At 30.7% G+C, this 17,318-nt stretch overlaps 1 long non-coding RNA gene across 1 annotated transcript; it reads right to left on the bottom strand.

Moving 5' to 3' along the window:
• Positions 1-4,504: 4,504 nt before the first annotated feature.
• On the bottom strand, positions 4,505-6,181 carry LOC111393833. The gene is made up of 4 exons (XR_002702500.1): positions 5,913-6,181; positions 5,689-5,827; positions 5,492-5,588; positions 4,505-5,059 (listed from the first exon to the last, which is right to left on the bottom strand). It is a non-coding gene; the product is annotated as an uncharacterized LOC111393833 (long non-coding RNA).
• Between the last annotated feature and the right edge of the window lie 11,137 nt (positions 6,182-17,318).

Raw genomic sequence — 17,318 nt, 5'->3', positions numbered from 1 at the left:
ATGTCTACATATCATTATAAAAAATGCTTGTAATAGTTTCTTCTCAATTTTAGTTGATGAATCTTGAGACATTTCAGTGACGAAGTAAATTTCAATTGTCATTAGTTATGTGAAAAATGGGTCTGTATTGGGACATTTGATTAGTTTCATTCATGTTTCGAATATCACAGCTGGCTCACTTAAGGTTAGAATTGATCAATTATTCTCAACACACAGCTTAAGCATATCTAATTTGAGAAGTCTGGGATATGATGGTGCTAGTAACATGCGATGTAAGTATAATGATCCCAAAGCAATTATTTAAAAAAAAAAAACCCAAATACTTATTACATTCATTACTTTACTCATTAACTTCAACTAGCTCTTGTAGCTATGGCACGAAAAATACCAAAGATTGAAACTTTCTTTACTACAGTACACAAATTGGTGAATGTTGTTGGGGAATAAGCTAAACAGAGTGATCTTATTTGAGAGAACCAAAGATTGAAAATTCTTGTATAACTCAGTGTTGGTGAAATATCAAGCGGACGAGATCTAAATCAAGAAATTACTCTTCAGCGTCCTGGTGATGAATGTTGGAGCTCTCACATAGTTGTTTAATTAACTCGATTGTCATGTTTCAAACCATAGTTGACATTATTGAGACGATTGCTACTGACACTACAAGTGTTGGAACAAGATGTCATGTATGTATTTCATTGGAGTTGATGTTAAAAATTGAATTTGCATTTAATCTACATCTCATGGAAAAGATTTTAGGGATTTCAAACGAATTGTCGGGAGCATTATAAAGATAAGATCAAGATATTGTCGATGCTATGAGATTGGTGCAAATATGTGAAGTCCAGCTCCAACCATGAGGGATGATGGATGTGATTCTTTTTTTGGGTTGGTTTGTTCGTTCTGTGAAACTCACAAGATCAATGTTCTCAATATGAATGATATGTTCATAATTCTAGGTCGTTCATGGCATGAGATAGTGGCAAATTTGCATCATTTTCGCGTGAAAATGTTTTATGACATCATTGATATGCAACTTCAAGAGTTGAATGATCGTTTTTTTAGGTAAATACTGACATCTCCTTTGTGCTGCATGTTTGTCTCCAAATAATTTGCTTGCTGCTTTTGACAAGACCAAAGTGATGCTACTATGTCAGTATTATCTGATAGATTTTGATACAGCAGATATCTCAAAACTTGATGATCAACTAGATACATATATTCTTGATCTGCGCATTTCTGAAGATTTTGAAGGATTACAAGGCATTAATCATATTGCACAGAATTTGGTTGCAAAGAATAAACATGAAGTGTATCAACTAGTTTACAAGCTTGTAACATTAAACTTTAGTTTTCCCCGTGGCTACTACTACAGTCGAGAGAGCATTTTCTATGATAATTTACGTCAAAAATCGTCTGCGCAATCAAATCGGAGATCAATGGTTGAATGATAGTTTGATTGTATATATTGAGAAAAATTATTTTGACAAGATTGAAATGATGTAATTATGGAACATTATCAAAGTATGAGAACACGTAGAGAACAATTGTAATAAGAGATAAACTTTAATTTTTTCGTCACTTTTTTGAAAGTTTGTTTGACTCCCTAATCCAAAAATGTTTGCATCCGCCCTCGATTAGGTGTGTGTATAGAAGTACTATAAACTTGATTAACGACCAGAAAATTTGATGGATTCAATTTCTCCAGTAATTTTTGTGGAAAATGCTACTGGTACATCAGCCTGTACTTAAAGGTGTACATAATGGGTGAGCTGGCGAGATTTTGAATAAAAAACTCGTGAATAATGAAAACATTATTAAAAAGACAAAACATTATTAAAAAGACAGAAACACTCCTGACTGACAAAAATCCATTCAAATTTTTCCTTGGAAACATAACAAATCTCCCATTTCTCACTTCTCACTGACTCCTCCAGTTCTCCACCCGTTCTACAAGCCGACCATCGACGACGGCGAGCAGTTGGGACTGCAGATCTTCGACAGCACAACGATTTCAAACTATTGTAAGGGCTTTTCTCCATTATTGTCATGTTTTCGGCATTTGATTTTGCTCCTTGGCCAGAACAAATCTCCCATTTCTCCACCCGTTCTACAATGCTTGGAAGTCATCGTGCTGTTAGAGGTCTGCAGTCCCAAGTGCTTGCCGTTGACAGTCAGCCCAGATCAGCACGATGACTTCCAAGCATTGTAAGAGCTTTTCTCCATTATTGTTGTGTTCGTGTAAGAAATGTCTTCGAGTTGTTGACTCATTTTTGGGACAAAGCCTGTGCCAAACGGACCTTTAAATGTGAGATGGGTTCGAATTACTGTAAGGGCTTTTCTCCTCTATTGCTTTGTGTTTTGAGTTGGGACGAAGCCTCAGGGCGATTATGGACGATTTTGAAATTGAACCCCCATTCTGGAGCAGTCGTTTGTTCATAAAATGCACGAGTATTTTATATTTGTAATGATGGGAATAAAATGTTGTTTTGGTAGAATTAGTTATTTGGACGATTTCGAAATTTAACCAACATTGCTGAATATGTGAATTTGCATATGTTTTGTTCTACTAGTGTTGTCCTGCTGAATATGTGGATGTTGATTCCTAGCCATTTTATGTCTTGTTGATGTATTTGGGAAAATGCTTTTGTTCCATGTTGATGTGTTTATATTCATAAAGTTTTGTTGTATGATGAGTTCAATGGAGTTGTAACTTGCTGTTATCACCCCTGCAGTTGCATTCGAAAATGGGAGGAAAGAACGTGGAGATATCACCTTGCTGTTATCACCTTTTCAAGACTTATCTCAAATTTTTCAGACTCTGATCTAAAGATTGAAGAGGAGGATGTGGAGATATCATTCAATCTGACTATTCAAAAGGGAACCATGAAATCGAACAATAAGGGGAAGGGGGAGTGTCGTGAAGATTGAACTTGTGTTCAATGACTTTAACTCGACCTGTTATTATGTTTGTGTGAAGAAGAAAAAGCCATCTAATAGACGATTAAGTTAGCTTGCTATTATGTTGTTAACATTGAACTAGCGTTCAATGATTTTAACTCACATGTAATCGATTAACTCGGCTTGCTATTATGTTTATGTGTGTAGAAGATTATGTTGGTGAAATTGAAATTGTGTTGTTTTATTGAGATTTTCATGTGATCTAGAATGGAAAGTTCTCTGCACCCATATTGCCTGAATAGGAGTATTAAAAATAAAGTAATGGGGAATAAAGAGATGATACAGCACAACATCCTAGAGTGGTGAAGTCAAAACACACCTGCCATAATTGAGTTCAATTCAGAATTAAAATACCCTCATTTTAAACACAATAGATAAATCAAAATGTCCGCATCTTAAACACAATATTATTATAGTCCAATGCATTTCCACAAGACAAAAGACGAGTAAATTTAACCAATAATCACTGAACTTTACACTTGATTACTACTTGCTCACTCATCTTTCACATATTACTGAATGCTCACTCATCTTTTCATATAATTACTCATTCACCACTCGTCTCTTTAAATAATTGGGCTACTTTTACGTTAAATTTTTGACAACTTTCGACCACAAAGAATGTCGAATTTTGATATCATTGGAAAGCCCACGATATCCTCTTCAATTACCATCCAAAATCTCATTATAACTCCAAGGGATTTGATCGAAAAATTGCCTTAAAAGTCGCCCAAAAATTCTGAAAATCTGCCCATATTTTCAGATTTTTTGGGCGACTTTTAAGGTAATTTTTCAGCAACTTTCGACCATCAAAACTATTTAATTTTGATACCATTGGAAAGCCCACAATGTCCTCTTCAATTACCACCCAAAATTTCCCGATAACTCCAAAGGATTCGGTCGGAATAAATCCACAAAGTCAGCATCCCGAACTTTGTCCAGATTTTCGCCCTTTCAAGATACTGACTTTGTGGGTTTATTCCGACCGAATCCTTTGGAGTTATCGGGAAATTTTGGGTGGTAATTGAAGAGGACATTGTGGGCTTTTCAATGGTATCAAAATTATATAGTTTTGATGGTCGAAAGTTGCCGAAAAATTGCCTTAAAAGTCACCCAAAATATCTGAAAATCTGATCAGATTTTCTGAATTTTTTGGCGATTTTTAAGGCAATTTTTCGATCAAATCCCTTGGAGTTATAATGAGATTTTGGGTGGTAATTGAAGAGAACATCGTGAGCTTTCCAACAGTATCAAAATTCGACATTCTTTGTGGTCGGAAGTTGTCGAAAATTTGCCGTAAAAGTAGCCCAATTATTTGAAGAGACGAGTGGTGAATGAGTAATTATATGAAAATATGAGTGAGCATTCAATAATATGTGAAAGATGAGTGAGCAAGTAGTAATCAAGTATAAAGTTCAGTGATTATTGGTTAAATTTACTCGACAAAAGACATGTATTTCAACTACATAATCAAAATCAAAAGATGATTACAAAAAAATACCAAGTGCACAGGATACAAAAAATACAAATGTACTCATTCCAGTTCAATTACAAAATAATACTAATTGTATGTGTCTCCCAAAACTCAAAAATCAGCACCAATAAAGTGTACAGGTTACAAAAAATGCCAATTTTGTTTCTTGATGGTCCAACTGCATGAAGAGAAACAGAAAATGACCCAATCCAAAACCAGCCTACTTCATTCATATCGCATGATCATAAGTCCTACACCCAATTCACAAAGCCAATTCACCATTACAGCCAACAAAAAATCTAACTGTATCACTACAAAATCCATTAGAGGACATCTAAAATACATTTAAAAAAATAGACTCCATTGACAAAAAGGTTGCCACAAATGAGATGTCACTCCACGACAAAATTACGTAGGCTGTTTTCCACGGCATGAAGACCACAGGGAAGTGGCTACCAAGGTGGTGCAACTCATCAACAAGAGTAGTTGTAACTGCTGGTCCAGATTCTAATATCCTTGCGGGCTATCCTCTTGCAACCGTAGATGTAGGCATGAATTGCATTTGATGTTCTTCACGCTGCCTTGGCTCAATTGTCCCTTCCCTCTTGTGTCCACCATTTTGCCCTATGAAATCACGGAAAAAGAACCAAACTGTGATGATTAATATAGGCCAAATACAATTATAAATTCACACGATAAAATGCAAGACAACCAAACATGGCTGAAAGCCAAAAAATAATAAATATCAGTTTTTGCTCTAAAAGAAAGTCAAAGAACAAGGCAAATTGCTAAGTTAGTAACGGCATTTGCCATTTTCCTCAGTCCAGCATTCCAAATAAAACATTCCACTTTTATCATCACTTCCAAGTAGCCACAAAATTTATTGAAGTACAAGTTAGAAGGCTATTGAAAAGGAGAAGTTCATAAATAATAATTAATCAACGAAACATATATAAGTCCTTAGTCAAAAGTTCATTGCTACAAAAACATAATTGACACAAAAAACTAAAGAAAAACACAGAATCATTTCATCACGGCAAAAAATCAGACACTAACCTGGCCAAATGACCGGTAAAAGTCCATGAAAAAAATTAATTAACCTCTAATGTAAAAATCCTGTAAAAAGACGTAACATTCCAGAGCATGCTGCTTGCTGCAGAGACAAGAATTGAAAATTTTAATAAATGAGACAAATTGAATAAAATAAAAATGGAGAGAAAATAAGATAATTATCAAACTACAGGAGATGTCACCTTATGCACTGGAAAGACTTCCCCATAATATTTCTGATGCATAATCAGTTTGAAAATTGCAAGATTAATGTAGCAAAAAGATTTATCCACAACGAACTGGACACATTGCAAACTTGATGGTTACTCTGGGTCTGCTTATCTGTAGCAGAGGAAGGAGATGAAGAAAAACGTATATAGGCTAAAAAATTGACGATAAAGAAAAAATGAAACAAAATTATTTTCACCGTTGCTGTCGTCTTCTTCATCGCGGCCGACTTCATCGCCTAACGTATCGGAAAGCATCCACAAAAATCAGTGCTACTAGGTTGAATCTCGTTAGAAGGCACTCCTTGCTTCTACGGTCGTCTCTTGACCTCAGTGGGGGAAATGTGGATTTCAATAAGGAAATGTGAAGATTGAAAGGGGGGGAAATGTGAAGGTTGAAGGAGGGAAATTGGAAACTTGAAAGAGGGAAATGTGAAGATTACGAGGGTTTTCTTTCTTTCAAATTGGGGATGTCGGCAATTTTTTATTATTATTATTTTTTTAAAGTGAACGAGATTTTCCAGTCAAAATGTCGTCAAAATATCGCCAGCTCACTCATTATGTACACCTTAAGGTAAATGCTAATGTACTAGTAGCATTTTCCAATTTTTGTTGCAATAATGCTACTTAAATAGGGATTGGAAACAGTAGCTTTGACAGGTGTTGTATTATTTTTTATTTTTCAATAATGTTGTGACACGTGTCCCTATAATTTTAAAATCTGACATTGAAACAGTCACTATAACATAACTCTTTTTGCTGACCCTTCCATAGGTCAATTGAAATGATGTAGGGACCACATATGAAATCTATCTTGTCTGATGTATTGAAAGTTTAGGACCATATGTTTTTCTTGCAATTTTATATTTGTTTTCCCTTTCAATCTCACTAAGGAAATTGAAGGATTCGATGAACTTGTGATATCACTGGGTACGTCAAAATGATATGGACATTTAAAGTTTTGTCTCGTCTTATTCACAACGTAAGAGATGTAAAGAGATTTCCATCAATTTCCATCCTCTTTTTGAATACTATAACACTTAAAAGAAAAATAAAATTTTAATATTGTGTTTATATTAATGTTGAGTACATCATAGTGATTATGTATTGGGGAAAACCACTATTGCACCCCATGGGGTTGTCACCCAAGAATCACTCATATGTATTCTCATAATTATATTTTTATTATTTATGTCATTAAGATTGAACACCAATATTTCATAGAAATATTTTCTCGACTTAAGTTCTTTCCTCAAAAATTAGCAAAATTAAAATTTTAAATGTTTAAACAGTCAACCAAACACAATATAAATTTTCAAATTTAAAATCACATATTATTTTATGAAATATTAGCTTGTATAATATTTTGTTTGATTTCAAACATGTGTTTTACTCATTTATAATATACATATATCATATAACAAAATCATTTAATCAATTCAAGTAGTTGTACATATTAAAATAATAGAATATGACCATTTGCAGAACAAGTTAAATTCCAATCTTCTCAGAATTCACGACAACTGAATTTGAGAAGTGAGAAAGACAAAACATAAAAATAAAAATTAATAAATAGAATAAAACAATCTCCCTCTATCTCTTCTCCGTTGAGTTAGGAATCAGATTCTGGCACGGAAGATGATTTCTTGAAAATAGTGGAAAAGAAACCAGCCGAATAGTCAATTTTTTTCCCCTTTAACATTTTTGCTTTATATTGTCGAGTAATGCTATTTATCATCATAATAATAGACATTGGTGATGTGGCAACCCCTTACCCCTCATAGTTCTCTCTCTTGAGACCACTTCTCCTCCCCCTCATAAAAATGGAATTGTCCAATCATATTATTCCATATATACTATAACAGGGCCGATATTCCATCATCATAATAATAAATAGTATTATTCTTTCTTGACACGTCTTGTTTTCACCTGTCTCTTCATTTTCCGCGGGGGGAGTTTTCTTATTGTTTAAAATGTTAAAGAAATAAATTTCACAAGGAATAATCATAAAATAAATAATCAACATACAATGATTTGGATCTTACTAGTAGTAAGCACGTGCTTATGTATCAAATGAATGCTTAATATTTTAAAGTATTAATACAATTTTTTAAAGTAATTGAGGTAATTAATATTATTAAAGGAAAAATTATAATTAATATATATGAAATTATGTATATATAATGTCAAAATATTGAATAAGGGTAAATTGCTCTTATTCTTTCATTTTGAAGTCAATATATTTTCTCTCTCTTGAGTACGGGAAAGAACTTTTTGATTGTGTCCACAAATAACGTAACTTGGTAATTATTTCCTTGAGTACATTAAAAAAAAAAACATATTAGTCTAATTGTGATAGTTCTACGAGAAAAGCATTGGCCAATTCTGGCATTATATATCTCAAAATTAGTTTTAAAACTTCAATGGGATCGTTCTTATTGTTGTAGATCTCAATGAAAGTACAGATACTTTTATAATCCACTTCTTCAAATGCATTTGTTTGTCAACATAATTGCAATCTTTGTTTGGTGAAATCAATCCTACAAGTATGAAAACAAATTTAAAATATAATAATAAAAATATACATTAACAATTAACAAAATGGAAAAAGTTAATATTTTTCGAATTTTGTTGATATATCGATGAACCAGACATCATTTGTGTTATTTTTCGACGATGATGTATTTATCTGTAATTTTTCCAGCATACAAAATAAAAAAGTCATGACATGTTAGTTTAGTAATTTATTGGCACAAAACATCCCTGCCTTTTAAGTGTATACAAAACATTCTTGCCTTTTAAGTGTATTGTGAAAAACGTCACTATCTTTTATTTTTTGACATTTTTGCCCTTATTTTCACCTTTCATTTTTCTGAAGGTCCTTTTCACCAATTTTTAATGGAAAATGAACAATATACCCTCGTGTTTAAATAAAACAAAAGAAAAAAGAAAAGAAAAGAAAGATAAAGCAAAAATTGCAATCATACCCCTAAACTTTTTAAAAGTGCCAATGAGTCCCAAACTAATTTATTAAAATTGCAATCGTCTCATCCATGTCCTAAATCTCTGAACTTATTTCTCTCATCTGCATCATCTCCCCTTCCTTGGACACACCGCACGTGACCACGAGCAACAGCCAGGATTGAAGCAAAGCGCACCTGCACTTCCCCGGTCAACCAATGGCTCTATTCAGTAACAGGATTAATAATAGTATCATCAGTAATCCTTGCAAAAGTTGACAACGCACACACGGAGATTTTTTATCGAAAGGAAGAGAGGCAAAGTAGAGAAGAATAGCAATAAAAATGGCAGGAATTGCACAGGATTAGGAACTGGTTGTTATCCATAAGAAGGCACCCACTGTCGTTGCTCATAAGGATGAGAAAGCGGTCAATGCCGCTCGCCGTTCAAGCGTGGAGATCGAAACCCTTAAGAAGTTGTATAACAACTCCGTTGCGAAAAAAATAGTCGTGTGCACTTTCCGTCTCTTTGTTTGATTTATTTATTTCATCTACTCCCTAATTATCTCTGTATTTTTGAAAGTTTATGCAATTGATTTGGTCAATCCTCTTAATTTTTTGCTTGTCAATTTTGAAGGGTGAGCACCGGTCATAGTTTTAATTTCTTAGATTTTATTGAAAATTAATTTGTCTTAGTAGTTTATATCAACTGCTTATATTAATTTTGATGGCTGTGGTACTAATGGTGATGAACGATTGATTTTTGAGGAAGAGTGGTGATGAACGGCTAGAGTGGGACCGTCTAAATGAGGGAGGATATGGGCTTCTATGATGTCTGTGTGCAAACTAGAAAAATCGGTGGTACTATTGTGCTCCTCCATCGTGGCTGTGGTGGTGGTAGACGGTGCAGTGGTGGCATTCATTTCTTGAGATTTTCCTCCCTCTTGTTTCAAGCTTTTCAAATAGTGAATGTATGTTAAATGATTGGACTCATTTGCAATTTTAATAAATTAGTCTGGGACTCATTTGCACTTTTAAAAAGTTTAGGGGTATGATTGCAATTTTTGCTTTATCTTTCTTTTCTTTTCTTTTCTTTTATTTTATTTAAACACGAGGGTATATTGGTCATTTTCCATTAACAAATTGGTGAAAAGGACCTTCAGCGGAACGAAAGGTGAAAATGAGGGCAAAAATGCTAAAAAATGAAAGGTATGAACGTTTTCCACAATACACTTAAAAGGTAAGGACGTTTTGTGCTAATTACCCTTTATTTATAAATATTGAAATATTATATAGCAAATATAGGACATATCACACAAATATAATATCATACAAAATATGTTTTTATTAAGAATATGATTGTAGTTAGATACCAATATTATGCAACGACATACGTTAATTATAATTAACACTTCAAATTTTGTTTAATATCAAAAATTGGGTAAATATGAAAAAAAAAATGTCAATGGTTTTATTTTAATATGAAAATCAGTCAAAGTAAATATTAAATCATAGTTCAATAAATAATAACTAAATGAAAAGCATTAAAATTAGAAATATTAAAAATATAAATCGCCAAGCTAAAAATGAGTCACAGTGGTGGAAAGAAATTTGACATATAGATGTCCAACCGATTATGTCTCCACAAATTTATGAATATGAATAAAAAAAATGCATATTTGCATAAATATGATGAGACAATGTCGGGTTGCCACGTGTTTAGGACGCTCCAAATAAATGTATATATACAACTGAAATGATTGGTGGTAATAAATAAATCCAAAATAGAAATTTAATACAACTAAATCTATAATGTTGGAAATTAAGGGTGTGTTTGTCACCAATTATTTGGAAATAATGTATTATGGAATAGTGATTGATGTTGAAATGTGTAGTTAAAAAAGAAGGAAAAGTTTCGGATTTAAGTGTAATATTATTTTAATAAAAAATGTGTAGTTGAAAATGAGTATTGTAGAAAAAATAATAGGAAAGAATGGAGAAAATGGATGACAAATAGGAGCTAAATTGAAATGTGAACCAAGCTTAACCATTTGTCAAAAAAATTGGAAAAAAAAAATATCACAACACTCATCAACTTATAGCTAGCTTATGTTCCTCATTTGAATCTATATTATTAAAAGAATTAAAAAAATAAAAATAGAAAGAAAAATAATTACATTATCTTTTTAGCATAATAAAACATTTCTTCAAAGAACAAAACAATCATTTTTTTTTTTTTTTGGTAAAATTTATCTCATGCAAATCAACTTCTGCAAAATTTCAATATCAAGCATGACATTCACATACATAAGTGTCATCTGAGCCACTTTCAAGTTTTAAGAAGCTTTAGCCCATAACAAATTGCTTCGTTGACAATAGTTTTTACATTTAGCCCATAACAAATTGCTTTAATTGACAAAATTTTTATAATAAAAATGATGATTTTTATAACTATAATGATCTTAATTATATTTATTAGATAGTGTATGTAATAACAGAAAGTAGCCTTGCATCTCCCCTTCCATTTATTTACATTACTTATTAATTATAAAAATAGTCATCTCTCTCTCCACGGGTAGGAAATTAAAAAACATAACCTCAACATACTCTCTAAGTCTTTATTCATTGTACGTTCTCTTTGTATATTGGAATTTTTGATCCGTTAATGGTGTGTGTGGATGATTTAGAATTTTAGCACATATTATAATGTTATAATAATTTATTTATTTTCATATAATGATAGGAATATAAAAAAAAAATTGAGGACTTAAGTGTGAAGATAACAAAAATTATAAATGTTTATTGCGGTTATAATGTTACGTAGTTAATATAAATCTTAGTGAAAATGTAATAACCTAATCATTTGACAATTCATTTTTATCTAAACTTAGGTATCATGGGGATTCATATATTACCAATTAAAGCAATTATTAAATAAGTGCAAATATAATATAATATAAAATGAAATTTTATGAAATTATTAATAATATTCTGTACGCATTAATTTTACTACATTAAATATATTATTTAGCTATTAGAATATGTGTGAAAAAAGATCACTTAAATAAGGGAATATGGTATTATTTTTTTAAACTAACTAATTGAAGGGAAGGAAGAAATATAAGTTATATTTTTATAATAAAATATGTTAATAAAAATTGATTTGGACTATTTATTTTTATATGATTGATATTTTAAGATGAAATTCGATTCTTAATATAATATTAGAGCTCATTAAATTCAAACTAACAATTTGATCCAACTAAAACTTAAAAGAGCACTTTAATTTCAAGATTGTTCTCTTCAAATGAGTCAGATTATGTAAGAACATGTTAAGGAATAAAAATAATATCATAAGATAGGTAACCAACATATAAAAGTATATGCAAGAGACTTTTTAAATATAAAATTATCTCTATTTTAAATAGTCAACTCTTAAAATTATGATTCAAGAGACTTTTTAAATCAACATTCAAAACATTTCAATTTTCAATGAAGACAAATAATTGACTAATAATTTGGGGAGAAGTTATTGAAAATAAAATTTAGGAAAAAAATTTTGAAGTAATAAAAATAAAAATTTTGTTGGAGTACTTTAAAATAATGTTTGTTATGATTGATACTATAAAAATATTAATAAAATCGAAGTGCGTAATATATTGAACCAGAAGTTCAATAAATGAAAATTTTATTAATTGTCATGATTGGTTAGACCATCCCTAATCAATAATGATACAATGATTTTTAAAAATTCAAATAAATATTTATTGAAGAACTAGAACATTTTCTAATCCAATGAATTTCCATGTGATGTTTGTTCTCAAAGCAAGTTGGTCATTAAACCATAACGAGCTAAGTTAGGATTGAATTCTAATCATATCTCGAACATAATAAGGAGGAAATTTTTAAATTCAATGTAAATTATATAGAAATTTTATAATATACTAGTCACATGTGTGTTTATGGTATACACATAAGTTAGTGTTTACGATCTTATTTGCTCAAATTATTCAATTACAAGCATAATTTTCAGATTTCTAAATTAAGACAATTCCTTCTTCATAATATTGGTGAGTTTACATCTCAAATCTCTTGGTAATTACTAGTTGGGATAATAGATGAACGTTTTATTACTCAAGGTTTAGCAAATCATCTAAATGCCTTCAATGAATTGTCAAGTAAATACTATTGAGAACAAAACGCTTCCTATTTCTATTTAGAGAATGTTATTTTACATGTAGCAACACAGTTATGCATCATGTCATCATCCAAATTCACGTTTTATAGTTGACATATGCCAGGATATTTCTCATCTAAACATTTTTATAGTGCAAATTTACAGTCACTTCACCAAATTGCACTAAGATGAGCCTTAAACCTTGTTGAGAACATGAGCTTGATTTGAATTAATTTATTATAAGATATCTTGAATCTTAACTGATATATCGTATGATTTGTCACTGTCATCTTAAAAAACAACTTTCTCAGTATTATGAAAAAAAAATAACAAGCAGCTAGATTATACGAAATGCATCATACTATGTTAATATCCTTGCAATTGACAATAGAACTAGAAGTTCAAAAGATAACTAACTTACAAGATTCACTTACGATATGTAAGAGATTAATAAACCTAGTATGCTATCTATAGATGAATGTATTGATGTCTCTCAAAAGTAGAAGTCATTAGCATTGTATAAATGACACTTTTGAAATGCTGTGACATTCAATTTTAAACATAAAATCTCTTAATATAGGAGCAAATACAAAGATGGTTCTATTTTGGAGATATATGTTCTAGTATATTAAAGACATGGCTAAATAAAAAAACCTCCAAAAGAGATTCAACGACTTTAAATATTGAAAATAAAAAATATCTTTATATTGCCATGGAAAAAAATGGAATCTAAAATAAATTGTTATCGACTACATATAGCGTGCAACATTGTGAACAAAAGAGGGGATGTTGAATTAAAATCCGTGAAAAAAATCTCATAAAAATGATCCGGGAAAAAAAAAAAAAAAAAAAAAAAAAGACACAATCTAATCAAAGTTAAATTTACTAGAGAAATTTGAAATTTTTGTAAAGTAAGTAGTATTATGCAAAAACGAATTGAGTAATTGAATGTGTGTACATAAGTTAAAAGAAAATGAGAAAAATGAAGTCATAACATGAAATGCATGATGCTTAACATAATAAATTTTACAAAATATTATGTAATTAGATAAGTTATCATATGGCGGATACAATCATATATAAATTCTTGAATGATTTAATATGCGTTAAGTATATAATTCAAGTGATATTATCATTGATGAAAAGTAAATATGTGTCGTACTTTTTCTTGACAAGGTTTTGTACCATTGAATTCTTTTTACAAAATTTTTAATGAGGCAACTTTATAGTGTATTCAAAGGTAAAATGTACATTTTTTCCTATATTAAGATTTTTTTTTCCAGGATTTTTCTTAATAAGTATTCCAGGAGACATATTATTTATATAATGAATATCTATAACCTATATGACAGTGACCATTATTGTAACTTTATAAATTTTATTCTCGTGTTTTATAATTTTATACTAAACTCTCATAGAGAGGAAAAAAAATTTATTTTTATCAAACCATTACATTCTTATATTTACCAAAGATTGATAAATATCTTCAATGAAGATGAAATTGTTTATAGGCTATAACAACTGACGAGACACACATGAAACATAATTCACTAAAATTGTGAGATTGAAACATTGACGTACAAGACAAAGATGTCTCAATACAGTAATTTTCGTTAATTGAAATCATCATGAGCAGTTATACATTTTTCCTCCATTCAAATTTTGTCCCATCGAAGCCTTTTGAACAGTATTTAATAAGGAAGCATTTTTTTATTCTAATTTTATATTACTAATTGTAATCTTTTTTCCTTTTGTTTTCTATTTTTATCCCTCTAATTTTTTGGCAAACTAGGTTTTAAAAGACAGTTATTTGGTAAATACTAAATAGTTATCGAAAGGTGAAAGCTATAAAATGACAATTTAAATAGATAATTATTGATGAATTAATCTTATCACGAGAAGAACTGAAGAAAAGTGTATTGTAAACCTTGTTGAAACCCGTATATAATAAATACACTTCAATATTGACTCTATTACTTTTCTTTTATTGTTCTTTCTTTTTATCTTAATTTTATAGCAAATATTATTATTTTCTCCCACATTCTTGGAGTCTCTATTGTTTATAATTTTAAGAGCTAAGTGTTCTCTTATATAGTAATATCATATATAAAAGAATAAATTTCACATTGAGAAAAATGATAAGCATATAAGCGATTGAATTACTCCTCTTAATTAAATTGACTTTTTAAAATAAATCCACAAGTCTTAATGTATTATTGAGCACTTGGATTTCACCCAATTAAGACTAAAAATCAAATATATGGAATTTCAAAATTGGTACGCTCAAATGAATCACCATCTTATGAATGGATAAATAACATATTGTACAGATAAAAATAAATAATCAACATATAAATGATTTGATTATTTCTGCAAACAAGATTGATCTTTTAACATGGATTCCCAAACCTTAACACGACATTTATCTTGTTCTTCTCATTTCTATTTAATGTGGACAAGAATGCTTGAAAAGTTAAGTCCTTTGCCTAGATCATATATTCAAAAATAAAAGGTTTAAACTTGCAACAGAAGTTCAAATATCTCGATCCTCAATTCATCATAATGTGTAAACTGATAAAGTTGTGTGCTTAATTATTCCGCGCTCAATCCAAGTTCAATTTTCATTTATAGAGATTAATACTAGAGAATGAAAATAAATTAAATTCTAATCAAGTCGAATCGATTTTGACTAGATTAAATAAATTAACCCATTTAAAAAATAAATACATTTGAGTTCCCGCATTTTAGAAAGCCATTTCATAAAATTTGCATTTAGAAGGTGTCTAAGCCCCATTTTTATGAAAAAATGTAGTTTAGAATAATAGATTAATAGAAAATGTGTGGTTCAAAAATAAAAATTTAATTTACATGTAATATTATTTTAATGAATAATGTTTGATTGAAAAGAAGAGAGAGATAGAGAGGAAGAAATGTATTTTAAGAAGAATGAGAATCAAACAAGACCTTAATATTTGTTGTAAATACATTGAATACTGTCTCTGTAATTGTGGTTAACTAATTTTTAAGTGAAAATTGATTAGTAAATTCTTGAATCTCATTGAAGCATCTGGACTAAAAAATCATAAATACAGAGAAATTCCATTCATATGTACAGATTTTCTTGTCGAGCAAGAAAAGTAGCTGGAACCTTTTGGGTTTTACACATAAATGCCAGCTTTTCTCACATCGTTTCATTAATCAAGCCATCCATTGCGTAGGAATAGAGTTCATCAAAAGTCTATATATATCCCACTAATTGCATTCTTTCGCTCATTCATTCATCGTTTCAATTCAATTCATTCCATACAATCAGACACTTACTGCATCTGTATTTTTGTATCGAGAGAGCAGCCATGTTGAGTCCTAATTTTGATATTGCTGAAGTTCACGTATTGAGGAAACTCCATAAAGAGAAGACCAACAGACTCCAAAAGAATACGAGTCAAGAAAAACCATTACAAAACAGTAGTGGATCATCTGGTTGCTTCTCCACTGTGTTCAAGAAAGTCCATCCAACTTCTGTGCCAGAGTCAGATTCTTAACTCTACCGAGCTTTACATATATGTCAGAGAGAGAGGGAGAGAGATTTTATTAGAATGTAATAGTATATCTTCTCTGGTTCCATTTGATGGGAGTTCCGAGGAGATCTGAATATATGTTTTTCTGCAAATGATATTTGATTTGTTGTAATTTGTACAACTTTAAAGGATTAATTCGTTTTTATTATGCATATATTTGGCTTCAGTACAGGCTTGAAATTACGTACATATATAAAAATATTTTTATATTAATTATGGGTAATTTCCTCGCCATAATTTTTGTTCAATCACGTTTCTACATAAGTGCATTGGTGCGGCTGCGCAGCCCCTGATCCAGGAGAGAATCTTCAGTAGGGTGTTTGCACCACGTGGCAGTGTGATCGCCCTATCAAGGTGCACCACCTTGACGGGTGGCCCACCACACACCCCCAAAGTGTGTGGGCCACCCGTCAAGGTGACGCCTCGACATTTGGTGGTCACACCTCCCACTAAAGATTCTTTCCTAATCTAGGTAGGATTTGTTGGGTATTGTTTTAGGGATGGTTGTCCACTTGGGTCATGTCGTGCTACCCAAGTGAGCCACTAAAAAATAATTGTAAGAATATGTGGTCGCACTTGTTATATAATTAATACTAACATGTAAGATAGGATATGGTATTTTCTTGAAATATGAATCTACTATCACTTTGCTAAAAAATGGATTTTCTTGTAGATTTTGATGAAAATTGATGAAATGTGTAGCTAAAATTTGATAAAAATTGTGAATTTTAATTGAATATGAATTAGAAGATAAAGGAGTTTTATAATATGGGAATCAGACAAAAACTTCATTTTTCTTGAAATTTAAATAATAGGATATTACCTTTAATTAAATACCAAAGCACTATAGATTGCTTTGGAATCACATGAATTGTTTCATGTTGAAATGAT

Source organism: Olea europaea, chromosome 4 (assembly GCF_002742605.1).
Source record: "Olea europaea var. sylvestris chromosome 4, O_europaea_v1, whole genome shotgun sequence".
NCBI lineage: Eukaryota > Viridiplantae > Streptophyta > Magnoliopsida > Lamiales > Oleaceae > Olea > Olea europaea.
This window is presented reverse-complemented; position numbering and strand designations above follow the sequence as displayed.